Genomic DNA, 18,723 nt, shown 5'->3' on the forward strand with positions numbered 1-18,723 from the left:
GTTACCAGGTGCTCACATGATATATCAATATAAAGTCAGATGCCCTGTGAAATGCTCTCTGATAGCAAATGCAATGAGTTTGTTTCCTTCTTTTCTGAGAAGATAAGTGTAACGTCACGCCAGCAGAGGAGCTGTTTGTAGCAGCAGTGAAGTCACATCAGCTGCCACCGCTGAGGAGGCACACACACACACACACACACACACACACACACCTCATTCACTTGTCACACTTTCCCTTTGTTGCCGCTATCAGAGTAGCGGGTGCACACGTGATACACATGGACATTCACCCATTTCAGCACTCTCCCATTGTTCATATTAATTTACCGGCCATTTCATACATTTGCATCTGTTGTTTTGTCCCTGTGATGTTTGTCTGTGTGGGCGTGGTCAGTCTCAGTGGTGGCCGACATGACATCACGGCTTTCCTGACAGGGCAGCGCAAATCGTAACCGAACTGCAACCCGTAACGCAACTTGAAACATTCATTGCCCAAGACGCTGTAGTGCTGTATCCAAGCATGTTAACAGAAAGCTGAGTGGAAGAAAAGGATGCACAACCAACCGAGAGAACTGCAGCTTTATGAGAATTGTCAAGGCAAAATCAATTCAAGAATTTGAGTGAACTTCACAAGAAATGAACTGAGGCTGGGGAAAAGGCATCAAGAGCCACCACACAGACGTGTCAAGGAATCAGGCTACAGTTCATATTCCTATTGTTGAGCCACTCCTGAACCACAGACAACATCAGAGGTGTCTTATCTGGGCTAAGAGAAGAACCGGACTGTTGCCCAGTGGTCCAAAGTCCTCTTTTCAGATGAGAGCAAGTCTGGAGGAAGGGTGGAGAAGCTCATAGCCCAAGTTGTCTGAAGTCCTGTGTTAAGTTTCCACAGTCTGTGATGATTTGGGGTTCGGTGTCATCTGCTGGTGTTGGTCCATTGTGTTTTTTGAAAACCAGTGTCACTGCACCGGTTTACCAAGAAATTTGAGCACTTCATGCTGACCTGCTTTTTGAAGACGCCGATTTCATTTTCCAGCAGGACTAGCACCTGTCCACACTGCCAAAAGCACCAGAAGTTGATTAAATGACCATGGTGTTTGGTGTTCTTGACTGGCCAGCAAACTCACCAGACCTGAACCCCAAAGAGAATCTATCGGGTACTGTCAAGAGGAAAAAGAGAAACAGAGAGACCAAAAATGCAAAGGAGCTGAAAGTACCACTTTCCATACCACTGAGACAGTAATTAAAGCAAAAGGAGCTTCTACCAAGTATTAAGTACACGTACAGCAAATGAACTTTCCAGAAGGCCAACAATTGACTAAAATGACATCTATGTCAACCCCTAGAATGGAAAAGTCAGAATAACTTTGACTATGGGGCATTATTCACCACAACCCACAAGGCCTTTGCCTTGTTTATACAGTTTTGTTTGAAGTGAACTGAATTCACTGTCTACATTTTGCATTATTGTCTGTTGAGTAGCAGGGCATGAGACATGTGGTCCTCAATGTTATAATTGACAAATAGGATTTTTGGGGAATTTTGTTCTTTTTATCTGAAGGAATTCCAGAAGGTCAAGCTGAGCTAATGAAAAATAAATTAAGAGTAACATTTTGGAATTTAATTGTAATGTGATATTTTGTGCTCTTCATCTTTTGCGAAAATTAGGGAATGCAAGACCAGGTCTAGCAGATGAAGTCTTGCTCTCAGTTAATTTGTTTGCTCCTAAAAAAATGGCGGAATTGCAAATGGCCAAACAGCTGACATCAAAACAGATTTCCGTAATGCCTTTGGCGATGTGCAAGAAGGCTGACACAGAGTGGTTTCGCAGCACGCAGATAAAGACAAGATGCAAATCTGTGGATTTGACTGATTCTACATTTCAAATGGATTATATTCTATTGACTTTGGAAAACCTGCACCCTCTGTGTCCATGGCTAGAATGACACAGTGAAATTATTTTGGTTAAACCTGGTCAAAAGTTCACATTAAACCAATTATTGCTAACAGTGAGAGACAAACGTGTCCTCTGGCTGAAGCTGGTACATCAATCAATCAATCACTCATTTTTATTTATATAGCGCTTTTAACAACACAGGTTGCATCAAAGCACTGTACAGTATAATGACAGGGATGTATAATGACGAAAGTGACCAATTTCTTATTAAATGCAGAGACGGTCTCTGTAGTCAATTCAACGATAGTCACTAGAAGTTAAGTGTCCCCAACCAAGAAGATAGAGGCGACATGGTACAGTATGACAGAAGCAACCTGTTCTTTTGGACATGTAGAAGGTAAAACTATGGCCTGATCACTCAAACTTTTAGAAGCATGTTTTTTTATAACGATTAATTGCAAGCAAACTTCCATAATCAAATGATTTCATGATTGAAGGTTCTTCAAGTGAGCGGCCGTACAAATTAGAGGCCAGTGGTCATAGCACGTTCGTGCTCTTCTGAATAAACAATTTGGGAACATTTACATTTCAATTAACATTCATGGTTTTTGGAACATGTTTTAAGCAAATGACTTGAGGACAAGTCGTTGTGAATAAGAAAAACAAGTGACATTCCAAGAAAGGAACATCAGAAGTGTAGATAAAAGTGATATAGAGTGCCAAAGGTTTACTGCATTGCTATATAAACTCCTTTCAAGTAGCTCTGACAGGCATAAAGAAACAAAAATGCAAATTTGTGCTATATATTGAGAAGTCTGTAAGATGGGAGAGAAAACACACATTTAAAATTAAGATGGGAAAACTGACATTCACAGTAAATCACTTCAGTGGCACCTTTATTATCATTATTTTATGAATGCAAACAGTAATGGAGTACAGGTTCATTTTCCTTCAGCATTGCTGACAAAAAGTTTTGGTGAATTTTGGTCAACACCTAACATTCAGTGTAAGCATGTCAACGTGAAATTTGTTCTTTGACTCGCTTTTAGATAAAGTGTATGCGGAAGAGATAATTTACACTTTTAATAGCAATTATTTTGATACCATTAATATCTAAACTTGAGCTACAAATAACTTTAATACAAATTTGTTCACTTGTTTTGTTGCTAAATATATTTAGATTTATTTTTTGAGGGTTAGGGGATATAAAATAAAAGTTAGGGTTAGTAAAAAGTAATACGATTTTATGGAAAGTCCCCACAGTTCACAGAAACCCTATTTATATTTGTGTGTGTGTGTGTGTGTGTGTGTGTGTGTGTGTGTGTGTGTGTGTGTGTGTGTGTGTGTGTGTGTGTGTTATTGAATAACACGTTCAAAAGAAGTGCATTTATTTTAAATAGAAATGCTTTTTAACAATATACGCTGTCATTCAAAAGTTTGGAGACAAGCACATTTTTATAATTTTTTTAATCTGAAAGAATGGAAACTTTTATTCAGCGAGGCTGGAGTAATGACTGATGGGAATTTAGCTTAGCCTCACACATATACATTATATTAAGTATATTAAAATAGAAACCATTATTTTAATTGGTACTTTTTACTACTGTTTTTTTTTCAGGTCCAGTCAGAAAGAAAAGTGGGAGGAAAACTAGGATCATGTGACTCTGTTGTAACTCAAACCAATATATTTAAACCAGGAACAGCATTCATTCAAACCTTCTCAAACAACAGCAGAAAGAATCACAAAAATCGCTTGACATGAAGATGAGAGTTTTCTACAAGAGTCTGCTGTTTCTGCTGGGTAAGTAAAACATACATATCTTACATATCATTCAGACAGAAAAACACTATATAGAAATACAGAATATATTTTTAAAGAATTAATCCAACAAAATAGGCTTAAGACGCCAAAATCGTGAGCATCATTCTGTGTTTCTCATTTCAATGTTTTTTTCTCAGTTTGGACAAAGACAGGAGGAGAAGGTGAGATTTTGAGAATTAAACACTATTTTATCTTTTAGTTCGTGCTGCTGTGAAATATTTTCACATGCTGAAAACCCATTAACTTAGCTATAAATAATTGTAAAAAACAAAGGTTTTCCCTTGAATGTATTCCAGTGAACATAGCGACACAGGGCACAGCCGATCGAGTCCACAACGATATTGCCTGGTATGCCACTTAACGCTCTGGATGGGTTGAACTCCACCTGCACTCATACAGAGTTACAGAGTAATCCCGTGGTGGAGGCTGGACCTGAAAGACGACGTGACAGAGTGTGCAGAGTGACCATCACTAACAGACCCGACTGCTGTGCAGAGAGGATAAACAGAGCGGAGATTCGGGTCGGATCAGATCTTTTTAACAACCCGGTGTGAGTCTCTCTGGTATATTCTGGCCAACTGGTAACTTCATACAAAAGTGTGTGTGTGTGTGTGTGTGTTTAGACTACAGTATGTATTCATTTCAGTGATGGGATTGTCTTCTTCTAATTAATTGTTCTCACTGGTCATTTTTTTTGAACAATTCATTTCAAAGATTAGTCATAAGTCATTTGTTCCTGAATTCATACTGTAAAAAGTAAGTGTACTTTTAACTGTAAAAACAAAAATATATATATATTAACAGTAAGTTCATGTTCAAGGAAAAACTGTAAAACATTTAACCAGACATACTGAAATTTTAAAGTAAAATTATGTTATTGTACAGTTTTTGAAGTAAATATAACAAATGTATAATTTACAGTCAACACGTAGTTTACTAGTGCTGTACAGTGCATATACAAAAATATAAATGGCATTAATAAAAGCACATACACTGACAAACTACACAATCAAATGCGTTTCACCTGAGTATGAATGCGATATTGTGTAGCTAGTCATTGATCTAGGCTCTTAAATGAGCTCCATCTGCAATGGACATCGTGAGAACTGCCTTTACTGACAAGATGCGAATGACAATCATTGTGCAGCTCTATTCTTTACTCCACAGTAGATCAGGAAAAACTAGGATGTCTGGTGTATTCAAAGCCATCAACAGGGATAGGAGAAGAACATTTGTATGAAGACTCATAGTAATAATGAGCAACAAAAATCACTGGAACTCACTCTTTCATCTTTCTCCAGATGTGCTGTAGTTTCTTCTATTCAGTGGGAGCTACTTCCAGCTACTTGTGTAATTGGATGAAGGGACGCTATGTTACTGTGAATATTCCTGGAGATTCAAAGTATCTTACTCTCTGTGAAGTGGAGTCTACGGATTATAGGTAATTCAGAGCTACTTAAAAGACACAGTTCATAAACAAAATAAGCTAGTAATAAGCTAGTACACCATCGATCCATTTTCCAAACAGTGTTTTTATGGCACACATATAATAAGGGTTTATACTGGGACTATTTAAGCTCTGGTAGGTACCTCACACCATGTGTCACATAACACCACTGCTGAGGAACATCAAACAGCCGTCAAATGAAAACATTTCTTAAAAATGACTTCAGACAGATATGATGCATTCCTAAGAAGCTTCCTCAACAACATTCAAAGTTCATCAATTAAATTGACTAAAACTCTTTCTTGACACTATGACATCTTCCAGACAATTTGGCAACAGGAAGAACCGTCACACAGTCATCAACCTATCCTGGCCTCTGGACTGCTGATCGAGCCATTGATTCAAATCCAGATTTCATGCAGCCGTGGTCAACATGTTCCTCAACCGATATTCAGACTGACCCATGGTGGAGGCTTGATCTGGGCTCTGTGTACAGAGTTAATAGAGTCGTCGTCACAAACAGAATAGACTGCTGTCCAGAACGAATAAACGGAGCTGAGATTCACATCGGAAACTCCTTGGAGAACGACGGCAACAACAATCCCATGTGAGATCCTCTTTCAGTGACTTCATATCCATAAACAACCCCTGAAACACACATGAAGTCTGAATGAGGTTTTCTCCATCTCTCTTTAGATGTGCTGTGATTTCTAGTATGAACGAGCCCAGCTGGCGCTTCCTCCACCTTCACATGTAGTAATAAGGCTGGACGATATGTAAATCTGTTCATTCCTGGAGATTCAAAGATTCTTAATCTGTGTAACATTGAGGTCTATGAAGAAGGTGTGATCAAACAAAGAAGATTTTAGTGCTTTAATTAAAATAGGATATTTATGCTTTCTGAACATCTGAAACAGTTCTTAAACACTTGCATGCTCTCAGCTTTCAGTATCACTTCTTAAAACACATCTGTGTTTGACTGTTGCAGGTAAACCTGTGTTTAATGCCTTCTAGATTTTCTTTTCCTTAGAGGAACACTGCACAGCCTCCCTCTCTGCCTCTGTTTAATCTGCTGTAGATAATGTAGACTCTATGCATATTACTTTTTGCATTTCTTTTCTCTTCTATATATGTTCACACTCATGTCCCCTTTTACATCCTTTTTTTCCCCAAGACGACACTTGTGAAGAGGAACTTGAAGTCTGAGTCCGTCTGAAACTCCAGCTCCAGTCACAGGTGAGAGAGACAGACATGCAGAAGTATGAACATCACGTCACACTGAGATCTGCTCATTCACTTTCAGTCCGTTCTGGTGGAAAGAGGCTTTTCTGACGAGAAGAGAGAGATGATGATGATGATGATGATGATGGCTGAACCTAAACTATCTTCAAATCAGCTTTGCTCTTTATTTACTGCACATGCTGGACATTTCTCCATTTCTTAATGTTGGTCACAAAGTTGCATGTCAAAAGTGAACCTTTCCTTGTTACTTTAAACTAATTTCTATGGAAAACAAGTTTAACAAGTTTAATTTATTAATGATATAAAATGTCACATGGTAAACTGTTAAATATATGATCATTCAACATGTTTTATTCTGTACTTTAATGAATTGTTGTATTAAAACAAACACAACTAATTGTGAGCGTGTTATTGTTTATAAAAATGTTTTTGTTTAAGACTCACATTTAAGCAGTTTTATATATCATTGGAACCCAAAATCTTATGGTGTATGGACATCTGACAAATTTGCCATTTCTTTCACAAACAAAGTCCTTACTTTAAATGAACTCACAAAATAGACGGCTGGCAACTACTAAACCGACTAATCATGAATTATAGAAGGAATATGCGTTGTAACAAAATCATGTGATGTATGTATCCTTCAGGTCAACCGATGTAAACCAATCTGAGGATGCACTTTTGGGTCAACATCTTAAATGAATGCTTGTGAAGGGACAAGACTTCTAGAGGAAGGCCAAGTAATGGCTATAAAACACCTGCTTCATTCTGGCTGGAGGAAAGGCTTGATTGCATCATTTGCCTGTAGCAATAGCTCCATCTTCTGAGAAAGAGCAGCTCTTCTGGTCATGAGTGTGTTAGATTTGTATGAATAAACTTGCTTTGACAATAACCAGTCATATTAGCTGCGCTGAGGAATACAATTTTGCTTAGGGCACCATATAGGCTCAGGCCAGCCCTGCTAAGAAGTCTGGGTCTGTGAATTGGGACACAGCTATAGTGACTGGACAGATATGGAACCATGCTAATAATAGTGCTGTATGGTATTTTTCAGTCGATTTATAACACTCAAATTACAGAGACACAACATTAACAGGTTGTTTAAACCAAATCGACTGATATAAACTGCTTCACATAAATATTCAAATTACTTTAAAGGTGATTTTTAAAACAGATTCTTGTATTTAAAAAAAGGATGCAGAAGAGTTCTGATTTGAAAATAAAAATGTACAGAAATCATGCTCAGAAACCTATAGCACATTTCATAATTATGAAGTAATACATTGAATGAAACATTTCATTTATCTCCATCAACTGACATTTTCTGAGCTTCTTTCCACAAAAAAAGGACATCAACGTTATTTACATAGGCAAAATAAACCCAGTCAAATGAAGTGCACAACCAAGTGCATAGGGGACAAGAAAAAATGCTGGAGGATCTGAAAGATCCTCGAATGCAGCCTGTGTGTGTTTTTTGCTTCAAGTGAACAACCATACATGCGTATTGTGCATTTATTTTATATTCATTTATGTATTCTTCATTCATTCATTCATTCATTATAATTTAAGCAGTTTATTGTTTAAAAAATATAAACTTTTAATAATCACTATTATTTTATTAATCACTGACATTTTATTTAACACTTTTTATGCTGGTCAGACGAAGTCTGAGCACTGAAACACACACACAACTAAAACTATTCAATAAACTTCGCTACTGTTTTATCATCATCACTTTGTCCCCTGCCACTGGCTTTTTTCCTCAATCAATTTCTTGGCTGATAGAAGACTGTTATTGCCGCTTTAGGTACGTTTTAGCAGGTTTTGAGTATTAGACTATTTTGCTAGTGAGCTGTTTGATAACAATGAATCGCCTGAGAGCTAGTGCTCTACTGGCTTCAAGCCAGGAGAGCAGGAGATGTCAGATGAGGATGATGAAGTTAAGTCCTCCTGAGTTGCTGGAGGTTATGCCACACGAGGCTTGACTTGCCGTGAAGCAGACTAAGAAAGTAATGCCCTAAGGGCTGCTTTTGATGAATGTTATCTTTTCTGACCGAGGTCCTCCAGACCAAGTGAGCCTTCCATTTCTTCATGTCTCATCCCGCATTCGTATGTATCAGCATACTAGTTATGGCAATATTGAGGGGATGCAATACTGGCATATCTCTGACCTAAGTATCAGAGGCGGCGCCTCTGCCCAGGCCAGTGAGTAAGACCTGAGTCTACTCATCTCCTCTGAGAGTATTAACATCTGCTCTTATCTTCCTAACCCCTTAATTCCTTACCCAATCAGGTCCATACCGTAATGCTGCAGCCTCATTGGTTGAGCCCTGTCTGCTATATAAGACTTCATGATGTGCTCCTGATGTCCTGGCGAGGTGTTTTGCTTCATAATCCTGTCCCAGCAAGGACAGGCTACTCACATTTTGCCTTAAGGTGTTTACCAATGGATTGAGATCCATCATTCTTGAACCAGAGCCCTATGTACATGAGAAGGGAACGGAGACACCGTGTCCTCTAGTATGACGTGGATGATGTGTTTGCTCGGCACCCTTTTCTATTGTGTAGGCGCCAAATAACGAAGTATCATAGGCGGTCACCAGTGTTATTGTTGTATTTAGGTGTATGCTTTAGACACCAGTCAGGCTGAAGACGCCCCCATAGTGACCCCTAGATGACGTGCAGTGTCTCTGCTCCTTTACGAGGAACTATGGTTACATACATAACCCCAGACGATTTCTAGGACATAGGTAGCATTTTCACTAATATCTGATAGCAGCTGTAGAGATTTTGCATTGGTTACATGATCCCAAAAATGGAAAAGTCAGAATAACTTTGATTATGGGGCATCATTCACCACAATCCACACTATGACTATACAGGCTTTGCCTTGTTTATACACTGCACTATTGTGTATTGAGTAGCAGGACGTGTGACAAGTGGCACTATATTAAAATGTCCAAACATAATTTTTGTCAAATTTTAGTTCTTTTTATCTGAAGTAATCCCAGATGATCAAGATGGTACAGAGCTAAATGACACTTTGTTTCTAAGAGTGGAAAACATTTAGACAATTTGTTCTTAATTGATTTTCTGTGCTGTCTATCTCTTTTGCAAAAACAGGAAATGCAAAGCAGGTCAAGCAGTAGCTACAGATTAAAAGTTGTGCTCTCAGTTAATTTGGTTACTCTAAATGCGAAGTTGGGAAATGGAAAACAGCTGACATCAACACAGATTTACGTGATGCCTTTGGCGTTGTGCAGGACTCTGAAGAAGGCTGGGTACAGAGTGGTTTCCAGCTCACAGACAAAGCTAAGATGCAAATCTGTGGATTTGACTGATTCTACATTAGACTCCAAACATATTGTGTATCTGATTGACCAGAAAAGGAGGAAATGTTGATTTTTTTTAACAATATGGGCAATTTTAGGAATGTGGAAGACGCTATGAACATGTAATGGCAGATTTTAGAGGTTTTCATGAAATGCTGTTTTGAATATAGTTGCCAAATATTTAAAGAACATTCCCAGATGCACTCTCAGAAATAAAAGTTCAAAAGGCACACTTTAGTAATAACATGTACCTTTAAGATGCCGAACGTAACCCTTTTGAAAAGGTACTGCCCCAGTTATAGCTTTGTACCTTTTTTCCTAAGTGTGTGGAATGTTAGACTGACTTATTACACTTAAATGGTCAGTTATTTCAGAAAGTCTGTGAGCTTCATTGGATTTCCATAGTACCACAATGAGAATCTCCATTTGAAAAAGTTAATCCCACTCTGGAGTCATATTGGCAAACATGACAGGGAAAGGTATTGCACCATGTGCTTCTATTATTTTGCTCATAATATCAGCTTATCAGCCCAGTCTTGGCTGAAAGTCAGATGTTGCTATTAGTGATCTTGCTGAGGTGTGTGTGTGTGTGTGTGTGTGTGCACTTACTCCAGCAGGCACACAAAGTCACATGACGTTGATATTTGGTTATATTTTGGTTGGGTGACAGCGGGTGACCAAATCCAACGTGAATTCATCTTTTGCTGAACCTTCAGGGATTCTTTTTTCAAAGGTGCATACAAATCTCATTATCAATTGATCTATTTCACTATTTGATTTGAATTTGGAATTTTGCCAATATTTTGCAATTTCAAACTGTTTCAAACTGATAATCTTGTCAGACAACTTAAATACTAGGGCAATCAAACACTGCTGGGATGCCAAGACACCAAGAGATGCCAAAGACGAAAAGTGTTGAAAAGTAAAAGTAAGAAAAGGTGGCAAAAGAAAATGAGATAAGGATTATGTTTTTAACATTTGAGTGAGACACATAATTTAGATTAGTATTGTAATCAAAAATGGTTTCCATATGATTAAGAGGGGGAAATGTAGGATCATCAAATCGCAGACTGTGTGTGTGTGTGTGTTTTCTTCAAGTGGGCAACCAAACATCTATGCTTGTGTTTTACTTTCCCTTCTTTTCTATTCATTCGGTGGGCATAATGACGACTCGGTTGCAGTGACAGACTTTCTTGCTCGTCTTAAGAAACAATGTGGAACATTTACATTCATGAGCTTGGAGCACGCTTTTAAGCAAACGTGGAAAACCATGAATAAGAAAAACTAAAACAAGTGACGAGATGCAAGTAAATGGCATTTTGTATTTCAGATGTATTTTTAAAAAAATTTGAAATTCTAAAATTCAAGTCACTTCATTTGATTTACCGAATTTAAAAAAACACATGAATACAAACCTTAAGAGTACATTTTCCTCAATATACGACGAGCAATTTTAATAGTGTTGCCATTTTGACTCATCACTAAACTGGAAGTTACAAATATTACTTTATCTTGTTTGGCTGCTAAAATGTTTAAGGAAATACTTTTTTTATTGTGTGTGTGTGTGTGTGTGTGTGTACAATTTGTTTTCTAGCTCCAGACATGTAGGAGGAGACTCTGATGAAACATGAACTGGATATTTCTTCCAGGAACAACTTTCATTCAAAACTCCTCAAACAACCGCAGAAGGAATCACACGCCTCTTGGAATGAATATGGACAGTTTTCTACAAGAGTCTGCTGTTTTTAGTGGGTAAGTTCATCACACCAGTACGTTCTCTACACCTACTGACCAACAGTCTGTTTTCAGCTTCATCTTTCAGACAGAGAAACACAGAAGACCCTACATTATAACTACAAATGTGTTGGGTTTTGTACAGATCTAAACAGCCTTAATTTTACAAGCTAAATTATATAAAAACTCTCTGTTTTAGAGATTACACTCAATTTTAACCACATAGAAAATATTGTTAAAGCATAAATCCAATGAAATATGGGCTTATGCTCATATAAGAAGAATTGATTTATTTAAAATACTAAGCATCATTCTGTGTTTCTATTTCAAGGTTTTTTCTCAGTTCAGACAGAGGCATAATAAGAAGGTGAGATTTTTTGTATGGTTTTTTGTTAGTGAAATATTTTCAGATGCATGGGATTAAAACTCTTTAAACCTAAAACTGAACAGGGCTATACAGAATAAAAAAATTGAAATGTAAACAAGCTTTGACTCATGAACGTATTCCAGTGAGCGTAGCAAAAATGGGGCACAGCCGCCAGTCCACAACGGCCCCGAATAACTGGAGTGCCAGAAAAGCTCTGAGCGGGTCGAGCTCCACCTGCACTCATACACAGTTGCAGAGTAACCCGTGGTGGAGGCTGACCTGAAGAAGACGCACAGAGTGAGCAGAGTGACCATCACTAACAGACCCGGACTGCTGTGCAGAGAGGATAAACGGGCGGAGATCAGGATTGGAAGAAGTTCTTCTGGGATCTTTCCACAAACCAAATGTGAGTCTCTATATTCTTATATACAGATTCTGGGAGTTGGTACTTTTATATAAACACTGTGTGTGTGTGTGTGTGTGTTTGTGTGTGCGTGCTGTGGCAATGATCAATGGATGAAACACTGGTTTACCTACCCAAAATGGTCAGGTTGATGATGGCAGCTCATGTCCTACAGGCAGTTCACCTCCAGTGAACAGACTGGAAATTTCATACTCTTATGCCACTTCATTTTCTCATGCAGTCAAAAGCACTTTCAGTTAAAACGGTAATAACAGGATATTGGCGTAAACAGATTTGGTAAACATTTTAGCGCTGAGCTATACAGTAAGGCCAATCACAGACAACTGTTGATTTCTGAACACCTCTAAATGCCAAACCTTACCACTCCTAAGAGTTCTCCTAAATAACACAAAGTTTTTAGCTGAGTTTTTGCTTAAAACCTATTCACAGAACTGCTGAGACGCTCTGCTAACAACATGTGCGGGGCTATAAATGTTTTTTTCTTGCTATAATCTATTAACGCAATATGAATCCGTGAAGAGAGCATGCTTTAATGACATACTTGACAGTGGCACTGCGCAGAAGATGGACTAACATTAGGTATAAGGAAAGCAAAAAGTGAAACTTAAAACAGAAAGCAAAGGAAAGAGATTGCAGACTCAAACATGGTTCATTTTTCGCTAGCAAAAGTAGCTTAACGACATCTTTCCCATAAAGCAACTCCAACTACAGGAGCCTGTTAACTCAAAAGGCGCAGTGCTTTATGCTGCGACTCAAATCATCATATTCTTTATAATCAATGTGTTGAATTGGTTCAGAATTCACTCTGAATGATTCAAAAGAGTCAACAGCTCACTGATTCAATGACTGTAATGTCCTTTATGTCACCTTCTTGTAATACCTGTGCAATACAACGAACCTTACCAAACCGGGCTGGTCTGGGAAGCACTGATGTAGAGGTTCATTGATTATAAAGATCGTTGATTTATAAAATTAGTACCGGATCACAACTGCATACATTTTCAATTCCAATGCAATTAACTGAAATTTAACCTGACTGGTTTGGCTGTCTATTTGCTGAGTAGGGTGCACCCTCTAGGCTATGCAAATTTCCTACAATACAACAATTTTGAGATCACCATAAAGATATTCAATGCTTCATTAATGACAACTTGGCAGTTCACTTAATTAAATCCAGAAGTAACTCCTTAGGTTAAAAACACTGTGAGCAAATAAACAGTTCAGAACGAACTTCAAAAGATTCAGTTGGAAAGTTCAATTCAAAAAGGCAGGCCAGGAAATTCCTGTGAAAATAAAAGATCCGACTCAAAAGATTCGGTTCAGAAATCCAAAAATCTGTAGAATCACAGAAAAATTATTCAGTTCAATCTCGTTCCGCATGACAAAAATATATCCGTCAGAGCAAACGAAAAATACTCCAGTCTCTCTCTCAAAAAAGTCTAGTTCGTTTTATGACATAAACAACCCAAACTCCCTTTACTTGTTCCCTCAGGTGATGGTTAAAGTTAATTCTCACAAGATTCAGTGCTAATCCCGCTCGGTGGCTACAACGTGAACTCCAACGGCTGACAAAAAGCTCCATACGTAACGCGGTAGTTGTGAGTTCACAACACGTTAAATTCACTCGTTTTCAGTTACACATCAATATATACATGCACTTATTGTGCCGTTTTACATTTAACCATCACGTTTTCATCCTATTTTCATTACGTTGTTTAAACAGAACCCACTCGCTCATTAATAATCAACAATTATAAACATATACATGAACTCATATACAGTACATAACCATTTTAACCATCACATCATGCTTTTGCCATTAAGCGCTTGAGTATTTAAATGCGTTTTTCGCTCTCTCCATTGAATATATCAGTTCACATTCAGTGTTTACGGAAGTCTGGAAAACGATACTCACCAATTTCATAGAGACAACAAAACATACTAAAACCTCTGTTTCAATCCTCTCTGACGATATTTAAAATAAAAAATGTCTCTTACCAGCATCAAAGAGAAAAATAAAACGCTAACACCATCCAGCAACTAGCGTGGTGGGCGGGACTCCATTCAAACGATCGTCCTCAATTGACAATCGTTAAAAATGTCAATCATCAAACTAAACCTAAATTACACAATTTTCTTGGAATTCTTTTACTCACTTCTGCTTAATTTACCATTTGCTGTATGAGTCTTTAATTATTTCCATTTTATAATTAATTTTCAAAATTATAGGGTAGGTTTTGAAGCATAGATGCTGGTTTGGTCCTTGAGCTCATGACCAGCATCTATGCTTCAAAAACCGGGAAAGTAATAAGGCAAAATCACAGGAACTCACTCTTTCATCTCTGTCCAGATGTACTGTAGTGTCTTCTATTTCAGCCGGAGCTACTTCCAGCTACTCATGTAATTGGATGCAGGGACGCTATGTTACTGTGTGGAATATTCCTGGAGATTCAAAGTATCTTAGTCTCTGTGAAGTGGAAGTCTACGTGATGTTAGGTAATTCAGAGCTTATTAAATAACCTGCATTGAACACTTTCCAGAGGAATTAACTTAACTGGCTTGAAATAAAAGCTTTTATACAAAACATACTTTTATACAGCAGACAATAAAGCGCTATAAATGCTTTCTTCATTCATTCTGGCAGTGTTTATTAAAGTTAATCAAAGTTTTATTTTGACTTTGACTTTTAATTTTGAATCACTTTGTGTGAAATGAGGCTAATTTCACTTAAATGGTACAATTCTCATAAAGAGACTTCTAGATATTTTGTGTGTTCATGTCCTCATTTGGTGAGACGATAAATGCTAATATCTCCGCAAACGATCAGTATATGTAGTAAACAAACACGCTATGTCTGTTGCGCCATAGAGACCCGAAATGACAAGCCATTGTGTAAGTCAGATACACTTTATATATCTCTGCCAAGAGTATAAATTCAAAGTGTATGCCTACGAGTAATGCTAACTAAAACCATTCCATGACATCGACAGGTAATTTGGCAACAGGACGAACCGCCACACAGTCATCAACGTTAGGTCTCTATAATGCTGGACATGTTTATTGACTTCTATCCATGGCCAGCATGTTCCTCAACCTATACTCAGACTAACCCATGGTGGAGGCTTGATCTGGGCTCTGTGTACAGAGTTAATAGAGTCGTCGTCACAAACAGACTAGACTGCTGTTCAGAACGAATAAACGGAGCTGAGATTCACATCGGAAACTCTTTGGAGAACGACGGCAACAATAACCCCATGTGAGATCCTCTTTCAGTGACTTCATATCCATAAACAACCCCTGAAACACATATAAAGTTTTCTATCTCTCTTTAGATGTGCTGTGATTCCTAGTATTCCAGCTGGCGCTTCTCCACCTTCTCATGTAACGATATGCAGGGTCGATACGTCAATCTGTTCATTTCTGGAGATTTAAAGACTCTTACTCTTTGTGAGGTGGCGGTCTATGGAGAAGGTATGATCAAACAGGTGTTTTAGGAAAAGTGTTGTAGTAAAATAATAACTGCTTCACAGTGGTTGAAATGTGGATATATTTAAAACTTCAACAATTGCATGCTTTCAGCTTTAAAAAAATTGACTGCATAAAACACGTGTCTGACTATCGCAGGCAAACCTGTATTTAATGTCATACATTGTGATTTTTGAGTATCACCACGCAGCCTCTCATTACATCGGTTTAATTACTGCTGTGGATATTGTAGATTCAATGAATTTTATTAATTTGTATTATTTGCATGTAGCATTTGCTTTCCTCTTCTGTGCGTGTTCACTACGTGCCTCTTAGATCTGTTTTTCGAAGAAGTCTCTTGTGAAGATGAACCTGCAGTTTGAATCGGTCTGAACCTCCAGCTCCAGTCAGAGGTGAGAGAGACAGACATACAGAAGTATTAAATCACATCAAATTAATAGAAGTTTTAAGAGATCTCACCTCATTTCAGCTTCAGTCGGCCTTGGTGTAAGAGAGGGACTTGGACGTGAAGAAAGAGATGATGATGGCTCTCTTCACATCAACTTTTATGTTCTTTATTTAGGCTACTGTACATGCGGGAATTTTCTCCATTTTTAATAGTGATCATAATAAAGTTGTATGTAAAAATGTACTTACTGATTATTGCTGCTTTTAAAGCTATTTGTATTGTATAATGTGCAAGCACTTCACAATAAAGGCAGTGTCAATTAAAAGTATAGATTAAATTTTATTTTATATATTACATTACATTTTCAGCTATAGCGTAGGTATTAGTATATAACAACAATAAAATATATAGAAAAGGTACAGCCTCGTGTAACTTTTCTAAAGTGTCAGACTGCTAAGTCTGTGTTATTTCGCCGGCTCCTTCCTCCAACCGCTCTAAACTGACTCAGGAAATCAGAGGTGGAAGGAAGTTTATTCTTCTGTGCCCTCCCACATGGGGGTAGTCCAATCCAGCTGTTCTCCACGTCAACAGCGAGCACACAAAAGCCAACTTGCTAGCATCTGTAGGGTTGGATGAAAAATGGGATCATTGCAACAGAAAACCCTTACACTTGGCGGGTTTGCAAACAAACATGTCAGACAGCTTCACAGACAAGTAGAGGTCGATTGGCGCCACGCTGGGCTTGATTTGAGCAAGGAGCAGAACTTTCTACTGAGGCACAGCTTATCAATCAATCAATCAATCATTTTTATTTATATAGCGCTCCCAGCAACACAGGTTGCATCGAAAGCGCTGTACAGTATAATGACGGGATGTATATAATGGCAGGCTGACCAATTTGTGTATTAAATGCAGAGCGGTCTCTGTAGTCAATTGTGATAATCACACAAGTTACGTATCACAGCAAGCAAGCCAGAGCGACAGCGGCAAGAACAAAACCCCATGCATACAGAATGGAAAAAAAACCTTAGGAGAAACCAGACTCAGTTGCGTTAGTTCTCCTCTGGCGGGCAGCACTTAACTTGGTTAAATGGCACCAACTGTGTCGAATAGTGTAAATGACAGTGAGTGTGAGTGTGAGTGTGAGAGTGTGTGTGTGTGTGTGTGTGTGTGTGTGTGTGTGTGTGTGTGTGTGTGTGTGTGTGTGTGTGTGTGGCAATGTGCCAACCCATTGTGTGTGTGTGTGTGTACTCAGGATCTGGTGATTTGTCCACAGTGCGCATCTGGGTATTCTGGTCTCTGATGAACACAATCTCTGGGTGCTGATCCACACCATCTAGTCTGGATACAAACTGCAGAAAGTAGTTGGGAAGAGACAGGACTAATACGTAGATGCCAAATTCTTTCTGATGTCACCAAGTACATCGTATTGTAGGAATGAGTGATGTTCTGGTTTCAAACCGTCCATGATAATGCAGCCTAAAATCCTTTACTTAGTTTGAATAATACAAAAGATGTGTTGGTGTATTATGTGTAGGCCTAAGTTAAAGATGTATCTAATCTAGATTTAGAGAAAGCTGGCAGAGTGTGTGCCTCCCGAACAAGTTAGGAGATTGTTCCAGAGTTTGGGTGCTGGAATAGGAGAAATGTCACATAACCCATGGTTGTTTTGATATTCTAGAGTATTATCAAATAGCCAGAGTTTTGAGAATAGCGAATGTGCAGGACTATAATGTGACAGAGCTCGCTCAAATGTGAGAGATAAACCATTCAGGGCTTTATAGGTAATTAAGATTTAAATCTATCTGATGTTTGATAGAGGGCCAGTGCAGTGTTGTGGGAGCCGGGCTGTGAGTCATACTACTTATATGGCAGTTATGAGAGAGCACACCAGGCAGGTAATCAGTCCTAGATATAGGGTATATTAAGTAGAGCAAGTGCTAGGGCATAGGAAGAACCACAGAGGCGCTGTTCATGACACCATCCCTTCAAATATATTTCTGCAGTCTCCTCTTGTATTACATATTTGCAGCATATATATATGATGTTAAACTCTGTTGTTTGTCAAGTAATAGACTTGATTCTATTCAGTATCTCTTATATTTTTATTGTATTATAAGCTCAAACTTTATCAAAAATGTACTTTAAAGTAATCGCTATGGTCTGTTTATTTTATTGTGTAGGATTAATCTTTTATGATTGTGCTGTTTATTTTTTTAAAAACAAACAAAACTGTGAAAGTGAACACCAAACCATGGAAGAGCCTGTTTCTTTGCTGCTGTTGTTCCTCACAACAGACAAACTGTGAAGATACAAACCTGCTGGTCGTATCTCAATGTCTTGAGATCTTGGCTAAGTTTGAAGTGTCAAATGAATGAAGTCTCGGACAAGTATATTCAGTTCCACAGCATATGTTTTTCACAAAACCAACCAAAGAATGCGACAGCAAACAGATTATTAGGACTGATGAGATCAAAACATGTGCCTTAGATTTTGTCGTCCTCCACGAAGACACATGAGTCAATGGGTGGAGTCAAGAGTAACGTCCTGAAAAGTTTGACATCCAAAAGCTCTGAAAATGAAA

At 38.2% G+C, this 18,723-nt stretch overlaps 1 protein-coding gene and 2 long non-coding RNA genes across 3 annotated transcripts in view; 2 read left to right on the plus strand and 1 right to left on the minus strand.

Annotated features, from left to right (window-relative positions):
- LOC122349004 overlaps positions 1-18,723 on the minus strand; it is a 495,348-nt gene that overhangs the window by 121,177 nt on the left and 355,448 nt on the right. The window lies entirely within an intron of this gene.
- Positions 3,523-4,044, plus strand: LOC122349056. Its single transcript, XR_006251410.1, has 3 exons — positions 3,523-3,698; positions 3,857-3,880; positions 4,016-4,044. It is a non-coding gene; the product is annotated as an uncharacterized LOC122349056 (long non-coding RNA).
- Positions 15,633-16,269, plus strand: LOC122349059. Its single transcript, XR_006251413.1, has 3 exons — positions 15,633-15,736; positions 16,067-16,143; positions 16,221-16,269. It is a non-coding gene; the product is annotated as an uncharacterized LOC122349059 (long non-coding RNA).

Source organism: Puntigrus tetrazona, chromosome 7 (assembly GCF_018831695.1).
Source record: "Puntigrus tetrazona isolate hp1 chromosome 7, ASM1883169v1, whole genome shotgun sequence".
Lineage (NCBI taxonomy): Eukaryota > Metazoa > Chordata > Actinopteri > Cypriniformes > Cyprinidae > Puntigrus > Puntigrus tetrazona.